Source organism: Muscardinus avellanarius, assembly GCF_963383645.1.
Source record: "Muscardinus avellanarius genome assembly, chromosome: 11".
NCBI classification, from domain to species: Eukaryota; Metazoa; Chordata; class Mammalia; order Rodentia; family Gliridae; genus Muscardinus; species Muscardinus avellanarius.
The window spans coordinates 68,977,954-68,994,186 of record NC_137797.1 but is presented as its reverse complement, the minus strand read 5'-3'; positions in this window follow the sequence as shown (position 1 = coordinate 68,994,186).

The following is a 16,233-nucleotide window of genomic DNA, read 5'->3' as shown; positions in this document are numbered from 1 at the left end:
ATTCTATCTCCAAGCTACATATCTCACCCCTATTTTTTATTCTTTATTTTTTTGGTGGTACTGGGGATGGAACCCAGAGGCTTTCTACCTTCAGGCTATACTCCCAGACCTATTTTCTATTTTATTTGGAAACAGGGTCTCACTAAGTTGCTGAGAGCCTCACTAAGTAGCTGAGGCTGGCTTCGAACCTGTGCGATCCTCCTGTCTCAGCCTCCCAAGTGCACGAATTACAAGCGTGCGCCACCACACCTGGATTTTTTTTATTCTTTATTTTAAAACAGGGTTTCAGCACCGGGCGTGGTGGTGCACGCTTGTAATCCCAGCGCTTGGGTGGCGGAGACAGGAGGATTGCGCAGGTTCGAAGTCAGCCGTACTGGCTTAAAAGACCCTGTTTCCAAATAGAAAAAAAAAAAGTATAAAATAGGTCTGGGAGTATAGCCCAGAGGTAGAAAGGCTTCCAGGAATCCCAGTACCACCACCAAAACAAACAAACAAACAAAAAACAGGGTTTCATGAGCCGGACATGGTGGTACACGCTTGTAATCTCAGCATTTGGGAGGCTGAGACAGGGGGATCGAGGTTCACAGACAGCTTTGGCTACTTAGTGAAGCTCTCCACAAATTAGTGAGACCCTGTTTCAAAATAAGGAATAAAAAAATAGGGCAGGGGGTGTAGCTTAGCTCAGAGGTAGAATGCCCCTGGGTTCCATCCCCAGAATTGAAAAAAAAAAAAAAAAAGTGTAAAACAGGGTTTCACTAAGTTACAGAGGGCCTCACTAAGTAGTTGAGGCTGGCTGTGAACCTGCAATCTTCCTGTCTCAGCCTCCCAAATACTGGGATTACTTCTTAAATTTTTATTTATTTATTAATTATTTACTTTTGTGGTGCTGGGGATGGAACCCAGAGGCATTCTACCTCCAAGCTATATCCTCAGCCCTACTTTTTTATTCTTTATTTTGAAACAGGGTCTCACTGAGTTGCAAAGGGCCTCACTAAGTAGCTGAGGCTGGCTTCGAACCTGCGCAATCCTCCTGACTCAGTCTCCCTCTCAAGTACTGGGATTACAAGTGTGTGCCACCAGGCCTGGCTAAATTTTATATGTTAAAACAGGATCTTAGTCAGGCGTGGTGGCGCACACTTGTAACCCCAGCATTCAGGAGGCAGAGGCCAGAGGATCGCAGCTCACAGACAGCCTCACCTACTTAGTGAGGCCCTCCAAAACTTAGTGAGACCCTGTTTCAAAATAAAGAATAAAAAATAGGGCAGCGAGGCTGGGCATGGTGGCACACTTGGGAGGCTGAGACAGGAGGATTGCTCAAGTTTGAAGCCAGCCTCAGCTACTTAGTGAGGCTCTCAGCAACTTACTGAGACCCTGTTTCAAAATAAAGTATAAAATAGGTCTGGGGGTGTAGCCTGGAGGTAGAGCAGGGAATGTAGCTCAGAAGTTGAATGCCCTTGGGTTCCATCCTCAGACCCACAAACAATCTAGTTAAATTTCTTCACAAGCCGGGCGTGGTGGCTCACACTTGTAATCCCCGCCCTTGGGAGGCAGAGACAGGAGGATCGCGCAGGTTCGAAGCCAGCCGCACGCGCTGGCTTAGGAGACCCTGTTTCCAAATAAAAATGTAAAAATAGGTCTGGGAGTGTAGCCCGGAGGTAGAAGGGCTTCCAGGAACCCCAGTACCACCACCAAAAAAAAAAAATTTTTCTTCACAAAACTGTGATTACAGGTGTGTGCCACCACGCTGGCACACAAACAATCTCACAGATTCTGTGTTCTGTGCTGGCACAGAACACAATCTCATAGATCCTTCTGGGGGTCCCAGCTCTGCGGTGAGCCATGAGAGGCGGGCGAGTCAGCCCTCTGAACTTCAGCTTCCTCTCTGGAGACAGGAGCACAGGGGCCCAGTGTGCCGCCTTTGAAGCCCCCATGCTGGATACAGACCTAGCTCTGCTACTTCTCAGAACCTCACTTAACCTCTTGGAATCTCAGTTTCCTCACAATTAAAATAGTACTTACCTTACAGGGCACCGACAGAAGAAAGAAGAGGTAAGCCAAGCACGGTGGTTCACATCTGTAATCCCAGTACTTGGGAGGCTGAGACAGGAGGATCGCAGGTTTGCAGACAGCCTCAGCATGTAGTAAGATTCATCAACCTTAGAAAGACCCTGTTTCAAAATAAAAATAAAATAGGTCTGAGAGTGTAGATTGGAGGTAGAATCCCCTAGGGTTCAATCCCAGTAACACGGAAGGAAGGAAGGAAGGAAGGAAGGGAGGGAGGGAGGGAGGGAGGGAGGAAGGGGCAAAACAAGAAAAGTTGTCAAACAAGTGCACAGCCAGAGGCCTTGAGCAGTTCAGCTAAGTAACATCTCCCAACACTCTCTCCCTTAGTCACTGGCTCTTGGCACTCGGCTGCTCTAGGGGGCCAGGCTCTGTCCCAGGGCCTTCCACATACTGTTTTCTTTCCCTGGAACTTAACCCTGTCCTCTTCCTGATAAATCCTTCTCAGTCTACAGACTGTCCAGACACATTCTCTAATGCCCCCAATTCTAAGTTAGTGAATGGCTAAATATCTCAATGATTCCTGCATTATTTCTTCTCCTTTTCTTCCTTCTTCCTTTCTCCTTCTCCTCCTCTTCCTTCTCCTCCTCCTCCTCTTCCTCCTCCTCCTCCTCCTCCTTCTTCTTCTTCTCCTCCTTCTTCTTCTTCTTTTTTTTTTTTTTTTTTTGCAGTACAGGGGATAGAACCCAGGGCATTCTACCTCCAAGCTACACCCCCAGCCCTATTTTTTATTCTTTATTTTGAAGCAGGGTCTCAGGGTCTCACTGAGCTTCAAAGGGCCTCACTAAGTAGCTGAGGCTGTCAGCGAACTGTGATCCCCCCCCCCAACTTCCCAAATGCACCACCACACCCGGCTCATTTGCTTCTTAAAGCTGCACTTGGCTAGACTAAGGGAAGCCCAAATAGTTGGTGAACTATTTCTAGGTTATGAGTGGATATTTCTGGAAGAGATTAGCATTGCCTCGACAGACTTAGTAAAAAAAAAAAAAAAAAAAGATTGTTCTCATTATTGTGGGTAGGAACCATCCAATCCATTAAGGGGCTGAATAGAACAGAAACACTCAGGAAAGGCGAATTCACTGTCTTTTTGAACTGGGACATTCAGAGCTCCTGCTTCTCAGGCCTTTAGGATCAGACTGGAACTACCTCATTAACTTTCCTGGGCCTCCAAGATCAGTTTGAAGAGAGTCTTCTGGGCCTTCATTATCTCCCAGGCCTTCCCTTAGAGTGTGCCCATCTTTCTCTTTCTGTTTTGGGGGTTGAACCAGGGCATTCTACCTCAGAGATATACCCCCAGCTCTTTTCATATTATTATTTTGAGACAGGGTCTCACTAGGTTGTGAAGGCCTCGCGAAGTTGCTGAGGCTGTTCTGAAACCTGTGATCCTCCTGTCTCTGTCTCTCAAATACTGGGACTACAGGTGTGTGCCACCACACCTGATCCACTCTCATCCCTTTTTTAAAATTTTTTCTAAATTTTGAAACAAGGGCTGGGCGTGGTGGTGCACGCTTGTAATCCCAGTATTTGGGAGGCTGAGACCAGAGGATTGCTGTTCCCGGACAGCCTCAGCTACTTAGTGAGGCACTCTAACTTAGCAAGACCCTGTTTCAAAATAAATAATAAAAAATAGGGCAGGAGGTGTAGCTCGGAGGACAAATGCCCCTGGATTCCATCCCCAGACTGCAAAATAAATAACTAAATAAATAAGTAAAAAATAAAATATTGAAACAAGGTCTCCCTAAGTTGCTGAGACTGGCTTCAAACCTTCAATCCTCCTGCACCACTGCACACCTGTAATCTGTGAATCTCTTTCTATATATCTATAGAAAGTGATTCCTTGGTATCCACAGGACTTGTTCCAGTACCTCTCCCCTCACCGCCAGGACACCCAAATCTGAAGATGTTCAAGCCCTTTATATAAAATGGGGTAGTATTTGCATATGACTTACACACGTCCTTTTCTATACATTATCTCTAGATTACTTATAATACCTGATACAATGTAAATAGTAGTTATAATATGTTGCTTATGGAATAATGACAATAATTATTTTTGTCATTATAACAACAAAACATCAGTACAAATGCAACTTTTTTCCAAATATTTTCAATCTATGGTTGGTTGAACCCACTAAAAGAATTAACTGTTGGTTCTGTCAATTCTGTTTTGTTTCTCTGGAGAATCCTGACCCGTGTCTGTTTTATTCTCTGCTGTGCCTAGGTGCTCTACGAAGCATCCATCTCTCTGTCCTCTCTCCTCTCTTCTCAAGAATTAAGGCCACTCACTGGTATCACACTCCGGTTTCCCTTGGGATTGGTTGGACCTCATTTGAGATGCAAGTCCGCCCCCCTCCGGCCCCCAAGCCAGCCCTCTACAGAGGTCAGGACCTCTCTTGTCCCTCCTGCGCCGCCCCCATCCGGGCAATGACGTCTATTTGCCTACAACAGACCCAAAGGAAGCCTCGGCTCAACAGCTGCTTTGCATGCTTTCCTGCTATTGGTTGGAAGAGGTAGCACGGTAGCCAATGGCTTGCAGTGGCGTTTACGAGCCGCGGCTCCGCGCCCCGAGTGATGTAATGGAATCCTGGCTGGCCTCGCGGCTCCCTCCGGGCCGCCCCGTGACGTCGCGGCTTCCCCGGCCGCACCCGGCCCGGCGGGCCCGGCGAGGGCCGCGCGGCCCCCGAGCGCGGAGCGGGCTGGGCCCGAGGCCGACGTGCGCCGACGTGGCCGGTCCTGTTCCTTCCGGCCCGGCATTCGGGTCACGGCCCCCGGGGGAGCATCCCTGCGCCAGATCCCATCCCCCGCGGCGCAGCGTTGAGGGAAATCTGGAAGCAGACACCAGACAGTGACCAAACTCCTGCTCCGCTGGGAGGAGATTACGGACTTCGCACTTCGTCAGTCCCGCAGCTCCGCAAAGTCTGCATTTGTTTACAGCGATCGTGTTTGATTTTGTGGTTAAGTCACACAAGATTTTTATTTTTTTGGTACTGAGGATGGAACCCAGAGGCATTCTACCTCCGAGCTACATTCCCAGCCCTTTTTTTTTTTTTTCTTTATTTGGAAACAAGGTTTCACTAAGTTGCAGAGGGTCCCCCTAAGTAGCTACGGCTGGCTGTGAACCTACCATCCTCCTGTCTCAGCCTCCAAGCACTGGGATCACAAGCGTGCGCCACCGTACACGGCTCAGGTTTTTTGTTTTTAATAAAGAGGCTTGGATTTAGGGGAATTCTCACATTCTAGTTCTGCCATTTCCGGCTTGGTGGCCTTGGCCACTTTTTTCTGAAGGCCTCGGTGGCCTCTGATGACAACCAGGGACAGAAAATGCAGAGGCACTTTGGGAAGCGCTCAGTGGAGTGCTCATCCTTATGTAATTCAGAGCATGTGACCCTATCCGAGTGGTGCCCTGGAGGTCTCCCCCAAGCTCCTGGGACAGCCCCGGGAAGGCCTTGTTGTTGTGCCCCCCCTCTTCTTTTTTGCTTTTGACTTGCACTTTTTTATTTTATTTTATTTTTTTTTGTAATGGGAATTGAAACCAGGGGCATTCTATCTTCGAGCTACACCTCCGGCCCTTTTTAATTTTAATTTTTTTTTTAAACAGGGTCAGGCTAGGTTGATAAGAGTCTTCCTACATGTTGAGGCTGTCCTTAATCCTCCTGTCTCATCCTCCCAAGTACTAGGATTACAGGTCTGTGCCATCACATCTAGCTTGAAATGCTCTTAACCCTGAGAAGAGGTGAGGAGATCCCAACCAGTTAATTGTTGATCCTCAAGATGAGGAAGGGAACCTTGAAAGGAATCCCTTCCCCAGCCCCTCTGCTTATCCTGAGTGAGGCCCTGAGCAGGGATCCCTTCCAGGGCCCAAGCAAGCTCAGAAGACCCTTGACACCCCTCCCCCACCTGCCATGCCAGTTACTCACACTCTCCACAGTTTCCCCCTCTACAAAGGGCCTGGGAAGTAGTTCTGGAATTTGTGTAGAAAGGGGATACTAGGTATGAAGGAAAACCAGAGTGGATAGAAAAAGCACTGTCTGGGAGTCAGAAAACTGGGGCTGTGGTTCTGGCATGGCTGCCGAATAGCTAAGACAATGGAAGCCGGGGTCTCAGTCCTTGGGAGGCTGAGAGAGGAGGATCACAGGTTCACAGCCAGCCTCAGCTACTTAGTGAGGCCCTCCAAAACCTAGTGAGATCCTGTTTCAAAATAAAGAATAAGAATCCGGGTATAGTGGCGCACACTTGTAATCCCAGTATTTGGGAGGCTGAGACAGGAGGATTGCAGGTTCACGGACAGCCTCAGCTACTTAGTGAAACTCTTCACAATTCAGTGAGACCCTGTTTCAAAAAATAAAAGAGACACGCCGGGCGTGGTGGCGCACGCTTGTAATCCCCGCGCTTGGGAGGTGGAGACAGGAGGATCGCGCAGGTTCGAAGTCAACCGCGCTGGTGTAAGAGACCCTGTTTCCAAATACAAAGTATAAAATAGGTCTGGGAGTGTAGCCCAGAGGTAGAAGGGCTTCCAGGAACCCCAGTACCACAAAATAAATACATAAATAAATACATAAATAAGACCAAAAAAAATAGGGCTGGGGGTGTAGCTCGGAGGTAGAATTCCCCTGGGATCCATCCCCGGTACCGAAAAGAAAGAAAGAAAGAAAGAAAGAAAGAAAGAAAGAAAGAAAGAAAGGCAACAATGGAATGGGACTGAGTTACTAGACATTTGTGATGACACTAAGAGGTGACATTGATCCCATTCATGCAGCCCCCACCAACTCCAGATAAACACAGCAGCTGAGCAGAGCCAGGGAAGCACTTTGTGTGTACAGCTTCAAGACAAGGTCTGGACCTGGCTCTCTCTGCTACATCCTCCTGTATGGAAATGGTGGACCTGCCACTGTGTGCCAGACTTTGCTACATTATGTCTGTTATCAAAAATGTACTCTAGGTTGTGGTGGCGCACGCTTGTAATCCCAGTGTTTGGGAGGCTGAGACAGGAGGATCACACAGGTTCAAAGCCATCCTCAGCTGGCTTAAGAGACCCTGTTTCTAAATAAAATATAAAATAGGCCTGGGAGTATAGCCTGGAGGTAGAAAGCCCCTGGGGTCCATCCCCAGTACCACCACCAAAAAAAAAAATACTCTATTTTATTTAAAAATATTTTATATTTTTTGGTACTGGCAATTGAACTCAGGGGTGCTATACCTCCCATCTACACCATTAGCCCTTTTATTTTAAAAAATTGTTTTTTTTTTAAGTACTGGGAATGGAACCCAAGGGCATTCTACCTCCGAACTACACCCCCAGCCCTATTTTTTATTCTTTATTTTTTTATTTTTATTGATTGATTGATTGATTGATTGATTGATATTGGGGTTCTTGGAAACCCTTCTACCTCCGGGCTACACTCCCAGACCTATTTTATACTTTTTTATTTGGAAACATGGTCTTTTAAGCCAGAGCGCTGGCTTCGAACCTGCGCGATCTTCCTGTCTCCGCCTCCCAAGCACGGGGATTACAAGCGCGAGCCACCACACCCGGCTCTATTCTTTATTTTGAAACAGGGTCTCACTGAATTGCAAAGAGCCTCACTAAGTAGCTGAGGCTGTCTGTGAACTGCGATCTTCCTGTCTCAGCCTCCTAAATGCTGGGATTATAAGCGTGCACCACCACACCCGGCTCTTTTTTTTTTTTTTTTTTTTTTTTTGCGGGTCTGGGGATGGAACCCAGGGGCATCCCCTCCCACCGAACCCAGGGCTCATTATTTTAAATCTTGAAGCAGGTCTCCTAAAGTTGCTGAGGGGCTTCTTCAGTTTCTGAGGCTGGTCTTGAACCTGCAATCCTCCTATCTGAGCCTCCCAAGTACTGGTGAGGAGATAGAAAGGAAATAGGGAAGAGGCCTCAGTAGAAAAAACCTAATTTCCTGAGGGGTGAGGGGCCAAGGTTCAGAGATAAGAAAGACCAAAGCTTCACAAAGCCATTGGTTTACTAATCAACAAACCCAGGAGACATCACTGGAGCAAGTCTGACACTTCTGAAAGGAGACCCTTCAAAGGACTTGCAAATACCCTATGCAAATTCTGAGAGCTGCTTCCCAGAATTCCCAGGATCCCAAACTCACTACAGTCAAACAGAGGACATGCAGACATCTGGCAAAACCCCTAGTGCAGCCACCAAATTGGTTTTTTTCCCTCTCGGGGACCCCCTCCCCTTTGGGGAGCTTCTCTCTCTCTCTCTCTCCCTCTCTCTCTCTCTCTCTCTCTCCCTCTCTCTCTTCTTTCTCTCTCCTCTCTCTCTCTCTCTCTCTCTCTCTCTCTCTCTCTCTCTCTCTCTCTCTCTCGCAGGTGGTGTTAGCCTTGAGAGAAGGTGGAGTGCAACTGAGGGCATGTGGCTCGGGCAACTCTCGGGTAGTGACCTGAAGGCCTCTGCTGGACATCAAGGCCGACCAGGACCCCTAGGGGTGACCTGCACCTCTTTTCTGGCAGATCACGTGGACCCTGGGAGAAAGTAGTTTGCAATTGACGGCACTTGGCTCGGGCGACACTCGGGTAGTGACCTGAAGGCAGCTACTGGACACCAGGGCCCCGACAGCCCCTTTGGGGTGTTGGGCCACTTTTCCCTATTCCTTTCTGGCAGATCTTGTGGACTCTGGAGGAAAGCAGGTTGTAATTGAAGGTATTTGGCTTGGGCTACTCTCAAGTATTGTCCTGAAGGCAGCTACTGGACTCCAGAGTTCCGACAGCCCCTTTGGGGTGTTCAGCCACCTTTCCCCTTTCTCTCCTGCTTCCAATAAACCATTTACTCCCCTTCCTGCGGTCTGCGGGTGTCATTCTTCACTCACCATAGACAAGAACCCGGTAAGGAAACACCGAGTTCTTCTCAAGAAACCCCCCGCTTCATCTTGGGGGCTCAGAAGAAACCCCCCGTTTCACTGGGATTACAGGTATGTGCTACCATGTCTGGCTACAGATACGATCTTCATGACAACTTTGTGTGATAGGTATGTTTGTTAATCACGAGGACACTGAAGCCCAGAGAGGGCAAGGAACTTCCCTGAACTTACACGGCTGCAAAGAGTTGGGACTGTCTGGACTGGGGAAGTCAGACTCCTGGGAAGAGCAAAGAGACTAAAGCTGAATGCCTACTGTGTGCAAGACACCTCCACAGCGGTGCAGTCCTCCTGAAAACCAGGGTCAGTTCCAGGCCTCCTGGGCCTTTCTCCTTCTGCTGTCTAGAAGCCTCGACAAGCCACATGAATGTGCGTTTCAGCATTACGCATTTTAATATATGTTTCATTATAAATAGGAGAGTATATAATCAAAGCAAGTTGTACTAAGAATATTTTTGGAAAGGAAAGACCTCTGTGGGCTGGAAGCCCTCATGGAAAAACTGGTAACTGAGCCTTTTTCCTTTTTCCTGTCTAAATAAATGTATTTTTCCTACACAGGCAAACATTTTTAAATGTATTTCCAAAAGTTAGACTTCTGGAAAAAGAAAGAAAAAGAGAGGGTGGGGCGGCTGCTGCTTCAGGAAGCCATGTGAAAGGAGCTGCTGGGGCAGGAAAGAGGGCAGCGTGGGGCCGCTGGGGGAACCAAGGTGTCCCCCGACGCCATGCTATTTTGAAAGCAGCAGTTCCTTTATCTGCAAATTGGCCTAATGCTTGAAACTGGGGTACAGATTGAAGTGATTTTGAGACAATCCAGAGGCTCATTATGAAGGAGACTGGGATGGGCCCAGGACAGGGCTTCTAGAGGGGGTAGGGGGTGGGGAGAGGAACGTGAGCCCTGGAAGGAGGGCTGAGCGGGGGCCTCTTTTGGAGAGTTCTGAATTTAGGGATTTTTGGCTACACGGGGCCTGACAACTGAAGCTTGCTGATAGTTTGAGCAGACACCGGTGGCTAGTGCAGCTGGGCACAGGAGTCCTCCACATGTTCTCCAATGGCCTCACCTGTCTGGCAGGACAGGAGCTCCCACCTCATGCCTTGCCCACACCTCTCCCCTCCTCCCACAGCGCCAACCCGGGCCTGGCCTTCCTGACCAGAGGCTTCCTGTGTGCCTGAGCTGGCAGCTGCTGGGGAAGAAGGGTTGGCTCAGGACAGGATGGTCCTCCCTTTTCCAGGGTACTCAGTCAGGGGAGAGGGGCTTATTCATTCATTAATTCATTCACTCATTCGTGTGTGTGTGTGTGTGTGTGTGTGTGTGTGTGTGTTCCTGGGGATTGAACCTAGGGGCATTCTACCTATGAGCTACCCCCTTACACCCCCAGTCCTATTTTTATTCTATTATTTATTTATTTATTTATTTATTTATTTATTTATGTTTTTTGTGGTACTGGGAATTAAACCCAGGGGTGTTCTACCTCTGAGCTACACCCCCAGCCCTATTTTATTTTTGTTTTGAAATACAGTCTCACTAAGTTGCAGAGGGCCTCAGTAAGTAGATAAGGCTGGCTGGGAACCTATGATTCTTCTCCTGTCTCATCCTCCCAAGTACTGGGATTACAGGTGTGCCCTACCATGCCCAGCTTATTTTTTATTTCGACACAGGGCTTAAGTTGCATGGGGCCCTGCTAAATTGCTGAGGCTGGCTGGGAATCTGCTATCCTGTCTCAGCCTCCCAAGTATTGGGATTACAAATGTTCTGCACCAGGCCTGGCTTTACCCATTCATTTATGTGGTCCTGGGGGTTTGAGCTGAGAGAGCTGTACCACTGAACTGCGTCCCCATCCCACCCTTGTCCCCTAAACTTAATTTTTTAAATTCTATTTTGAGACTAGGTCTCACTAAATTGCTTCACACTTACGGTCCTCCTGCCTCAGCCTCCCCAGTACCTGGGATTACAGGTGGAGAGGGACCTTTCAAGTACCCATTCCTAGGAAGGTTCTCACCGAGGAAGCTTGTGTTTAGACTGGCAGAGGCCCGAGGGTCTCCGGGTTCTTCCCACCCACAGCACTCCTGAGGATCCGGAAGTCAGATCCCAGCAGAGAGCGCGGAGAACTAAACTGGAGTGCCTGCCGCGTACAAAGCCCCCGCAGCTGCTCAGGCGTCCTGTAACCACAGAAGGTGGTTTGTGGGCAATACGTTTATCCTCTCTACAGATGAAGAGGCAGGTTAGGGACTTGCCCTGGGCACACAGGCAGGAGCTTGGGAGCAGCGGACTGGTGACCCATGGTCTGGGCACTGCTGTGCCTGCAACCTTTGTCTCTGGAAGCCTCCCTTCCGGGGAGTCCTCTTTGTCTGACTCTGCCTTCCCCTGGGGCGGCCTGGTGGCCGGAGCTGGGCTCCCCGCCTTTGGGTGGACGCAGGTCCGCAGGCTCGGAGCCAGGTGATTGCTGTGTGGCCTCGGGTGGTCGCCGAGCCCCTCTGGGCCTCCCCGCTCCACCTCGCGCTGGGGGAAGCCCGGAGTAAAGTTTATTTATAGGCCGGCTTCCCGGGCGGCGGCGCGGGGCCTCACCTGCAGGCGGCGCCCGCCGGGCCGCGGTTATGTAAGCGGGGTGGGGGGGCGCCCGCGGCTATTCCGGGCGCCGCTATTTTTAGCCCCATTGATGCGGCTGCGTCGGCCGCCGGCGGCGGGATTCCGGGGACGTCAATGGGCGCGTCACGGCGGGGGCGGGGCGGCCGGAACCGCGGGGGCTCGGGGGCGCGCGGCGGCGGCATGGGCGCCCCTGCGGCGCGGAGCGGCGCCCCCCCGGCGGGCCCGGGACCCCCGCGAGCCGCGCCAGGTGAGGCGGGGGCGGGGCGGGTGGGCTCGGCGGCGGGGGCTCCGGGGTCCGCGGGGGAAGCTCCTCCCATCCCCCGCCGCCTGCGGGAGCGGGGCCGGGGGCCGGTGCCCGCGGACCCTGCCCCTGGTCCGGCCCCGGGACCCCAGCCCTGCGGCGGGTCGCCCGAGCCCAGGCGCGTTTTCTGCCGCAGCCTTTGCGCTGCAGACAGCGGTGCCTCCGGAGCGTGGTCTCGCGGAGGGCAGGCTCAGCCCCCGACGCGGGCACCGCCAGCCTCTGAACCTCTGTTTTTGAAAGGTTACGTGGGGGAGGGGGGGATGCTGCAGAGGTGGTTAAGGTGAATTTTTAACTCGGGTTGGGCTAGTTGGGTGGGCGGGGGCTGTGCTAAGAAGGTTCCTAGCTGGAACCCAAGGGCCGTAGATGTTAGGGGGCTGCCTTGGGCCCGCACTGGGGCTCCCGTGTGGCTCTGAGGATCAATCATAGATCCACTCCAAGTGAACCTTTAGATCAGGCCCTGGATAGAACTTGAAAAGGAAGCCAGCTGACTTTGTAGTGATCCAGAGCTGAGAGGAATGACAAGTGGACAGTATGATAAAAATCAAGAATCTATGATGGTGTCTGGGAAGAAGGATAGGCCAAGTCCAACAAGATGAATGTGCCTGATGAGGAGCGCTCAGGCCTTGCTAGAGGTAAGAAATCCAGCTCAGGGGTCCAGGCCACAACCCCAGCTCCCAGCTTCCCGCAAGCCCTGGTGGGGGCTGTCGGACTGCTCTTTGTAATCCAAGGCTTCTTCCTGCTACCCTGATTCAGGGACGGGGTAGGAAGAACGCCTGGGCTCCTCTGGTTCTGATCTCAGCTTTGCCAATTCCTGGCTGTGTGACCTTGTTTTCTTTTTTTTGATTTTCTTTTTTGTAGGTCTGGGGATGAAACTCAGGGACATTGGATCTCTGAGCTACACCCCCTGCCCTATACTTTATTCTTTATTGTGAAACAGAGTCGCCTCACTAAGTAGTTTAGGCTGTCCGGGAACTGGGATCCTCCTGTCTCAGCCTCCCGAATGTTGGGTTTACTAGCGTGCGCCACCACGCCCGGCTACCTTGGTTTCTTAACATTTCCAGATCTCAGTTTCCTTGGTGAAATGTATATAGTAATAATCCCTTTCTCACTGCCTTGTAAAACTGATGTGAGGAAATGCAGGTGAAGTTCTTGGTAAGGTTATCTAACCCATGTCATCTAACAAACATTGGCCGCTGCTGATTTTGTTAATAATAGTAGTGAGTGGGCCCATTTCTGGGTGGGGCACTGGCCAAGGCAGAGTTTGTGCCAACAGGCCACCAGGAATGCAGAAGGGTCTGTAACTCCGTCTTGGTACAGGGTGGGAGCTTGATTAAGAAGAGACTCAAATACTTGCTAGTACAGACTAGGAGGATGTTTCCAGTGGTCTGTGCAGACATGGACTGGAATCCAAGGCTGGAGCTTTTGGAGTTAAGGTTATGACTTAACATAAAGAAGAACTAGCCTGTTGGATCTACTCCAGAATGGAAGGAACTGGGTGCAGTGGGGCGTGCCTGTGATCCCAGTACTGGGAAGTGGAGGTGGGAGGACCACAAGGGATGTGTGTGTGTATGTGTGTGTGTGTGTGTGTGGTATTGGGGATGGAACCTAGAGGCATTCTACCTCCAAGCTACACCTGCAGCCCAATTTTTTTTTTAGTTCTTTTTATGTTTGAAACAGGGTCTCAAGGACCACAAGTTTGAGGTTAGCCTCAGCAACTTAGTGAGACCCAGTTTCCAAGTAAGAAAGGCTGGGAGTATAGCTTGGGAGATAGATCGCTCCTGAATTCAAATACAAAAAAAAAAAAAGAGGGGGGAGGGACAACTCCTTAGCTGGAAAGTTCTCCTCACCTAGCCCACCTACCTTCCAGCCCAGCTCCAATGCAGGCTCGTGCAGGGCCCCCTCTCCTGTACTGGGCATCTGCAGTGCTCTGCGGTTTACACAGAAGGCTGCCCTGTGGGGAGAGACCACATCCCTGTATTCTGGATGGGTAGACCAATGACAAGTGAACACATGAATATTGATCTTGCAGAGAGTGAAAGTAGGCTAATGTATGTGGGGTGTGGGCTGGAGGCTCTTTGAGCAGATGAGAGGGGAGCGGAAACTGACTGATGGGGAGGAGCCAGGCAGCCTGACAGGGGACAGTGACCTTCTGGGTGGAGGAAACCCGAGGATGCCAAGACTGTGGGTGGGGAAAGAAGACCCATGGGACTGGAGCGAGTGGAGTAGAGAGGCGGGAGCAGCAGCTGGGTGCTGAAGTGGCCTGCTGCACCACCCCTTTTGGGCAACCACTTTCTCACCTGAGCCCGCGCAGCCCCAGGCTTGCCCTCTGCCGGGTGCCTCGGGCTGCGCCCCCAGCATGACCTCTCAGGGCCCTGGGTCTTGGTTTGCTCCTCTGTGGGTCTTCCATGTTCATGGCCCATTGCATGACTCATAGTAGGTTCTTAGTAAAGGCTTGTGGTGATGATGGAGGATGGTCTTTTTGTTTTATCTTGTTCTGTGGTCCTGGGGATTGAACCCAGGGCCCTGTGTATGCTAAGCACATGTTTGGGCGCTGATCTACACCCTTATCCTTGAGGATGGGATTTTGATCTGGGACAGGAAATGGGATCAGATAACTGTACTAGGACATTGTGAACCACTCTCTGGAAACCAGTTGTGTGCTGAGCTCTGGCCTCTGTTCTCAGACACAGGTTGGGAAGACCTGAGTGCTCAGGCGAGCAGAGGGTGGTAGGTGGTATTTAGCTCTCTCCCTGTCCCCATCCAGGGACCTGTAAGGAGAAGAAGGAGGTTGGGGACCTGCAGACCACTCCTGGGGTCTGGGAGGTGATGCTGGCTGTCATTCTGGGAAGCAGCGTGCACAGATGGGGCAGGTCTGGGGCCTGGCTGGCTTTGTGTCAAAGGCTGCAAGCTCTGTAGTGCTCTAAGCCACTCCCTTCCCCTCCTCCTCTCCCATGCCCTCACGTCCTGCCCTGTCCCTCAGACTCAGCGCTGGCAGCTCTGCGAAGGAGGGGCTGGGCACCACATGCTGAGGAAGCCCTAGGCTCACCCTTGGCGTTCCTCCTCCTCCCCTCCCACTTCCCATCACGGAGCCCTCTTTCCCAGATCTCATTTGGGCCTGAAGGGCAGTCCAGTAGTCAGTGACGGCCACACGTAGCCAGTCCTGCCCTGACTGCGCCCACCTGAAAGAGGAGAGTTCCAAACCCTCGTCCAGTGGGAGAGGGGTGCGGGGTGAGGTGCCATGGAGAGCTGAGGCTGAGGAGGATGGGGTACACAGCTGGCTCCTACCCTGGAAGGAGGGACCAGGTGCCCAGAAGTGGTTTTGGAATGGAAACCTGGGGTCTGGGTTTAATTTTTGTGTGTCCTCATGCAGTTTCTCTTAAAATTGATATATAGCACATATGCATATCCAGTGCTGTTCAAGTCCTTTACACATTTTAACTCATTTAGGCCTAATGATGACCCTATGGTAATGAATTTTATTTATTTTTTGTGGTACTAGGGGTTGAACTCAGGGCCATTCTATTTCAGAGCTACACCCCTAGTCCTATTTATTTATTTATGGTACCGGGAATTTTTTTTTTTTTTTTTTTTTTTCAGTACTGGGGATGGAACCCAGGGACATTCTGCCTCTGAGCTGTACCCCCAGCCCTATTTTTTATTCTTTATTTTGAAACAGGGTCTCACCAAGTTGCAAAGGGCCTCACTAGTAGCTGAGGCTGTCCGCAAACCGCGATCCCCCTGTCTCAGCCTCCCAAAATACTGAGATTACAAATGTGCGCCACTACATACAGCTGTGGTGCCGGGAATTGAATCCAGAGTCATTCAACCTCTGGGCTACACCCCCAGACCGATTTCTTTTTTCTTTTTTTGTGGTACTGGGGATGGAACCCAGGGGCATTCTACCTCTGAGCTACATCCTCAGCCCTGTAGTTTAGTGTGTGTGTGTGTGTGTGTGTGTGTGTGTGTGTGTGTGTGTGTTTTACTGGGGATGGAACCCAGGGGCTTTCTACCTCTGGGCTACACTCCCAGACCTATTTTCTATTTTATTTGTAAACAGGGTCTCACTAAGTTGCTGAGAGCCTCACTCAATAGCTGAGGCTGGCTTCGAACTTGCACGATCCTCCTGCCTCAGCCTCCTAAGTACTGGGATTACAAGCGTGTGTTACTATGCCCTGCTTATTCTTTTATTTTTGAAACAAGGTCTCACTGAATAGCAAAGGACCTCACTAAGTAGCTGAAGCTGGCCTTGAACCATGATTCTCCTGTCTCAACCTCCCAAATGCTGGAATTACAAGGGTATACCACCACTCCTGGCTCCCAGGCAGATTTTATTTCTTATGTGGAAATGGGGTCTTGAGGTTGCTGAGAGCCTCACTAAAATTGCTGAGGCTATTCTTGAACCTGCA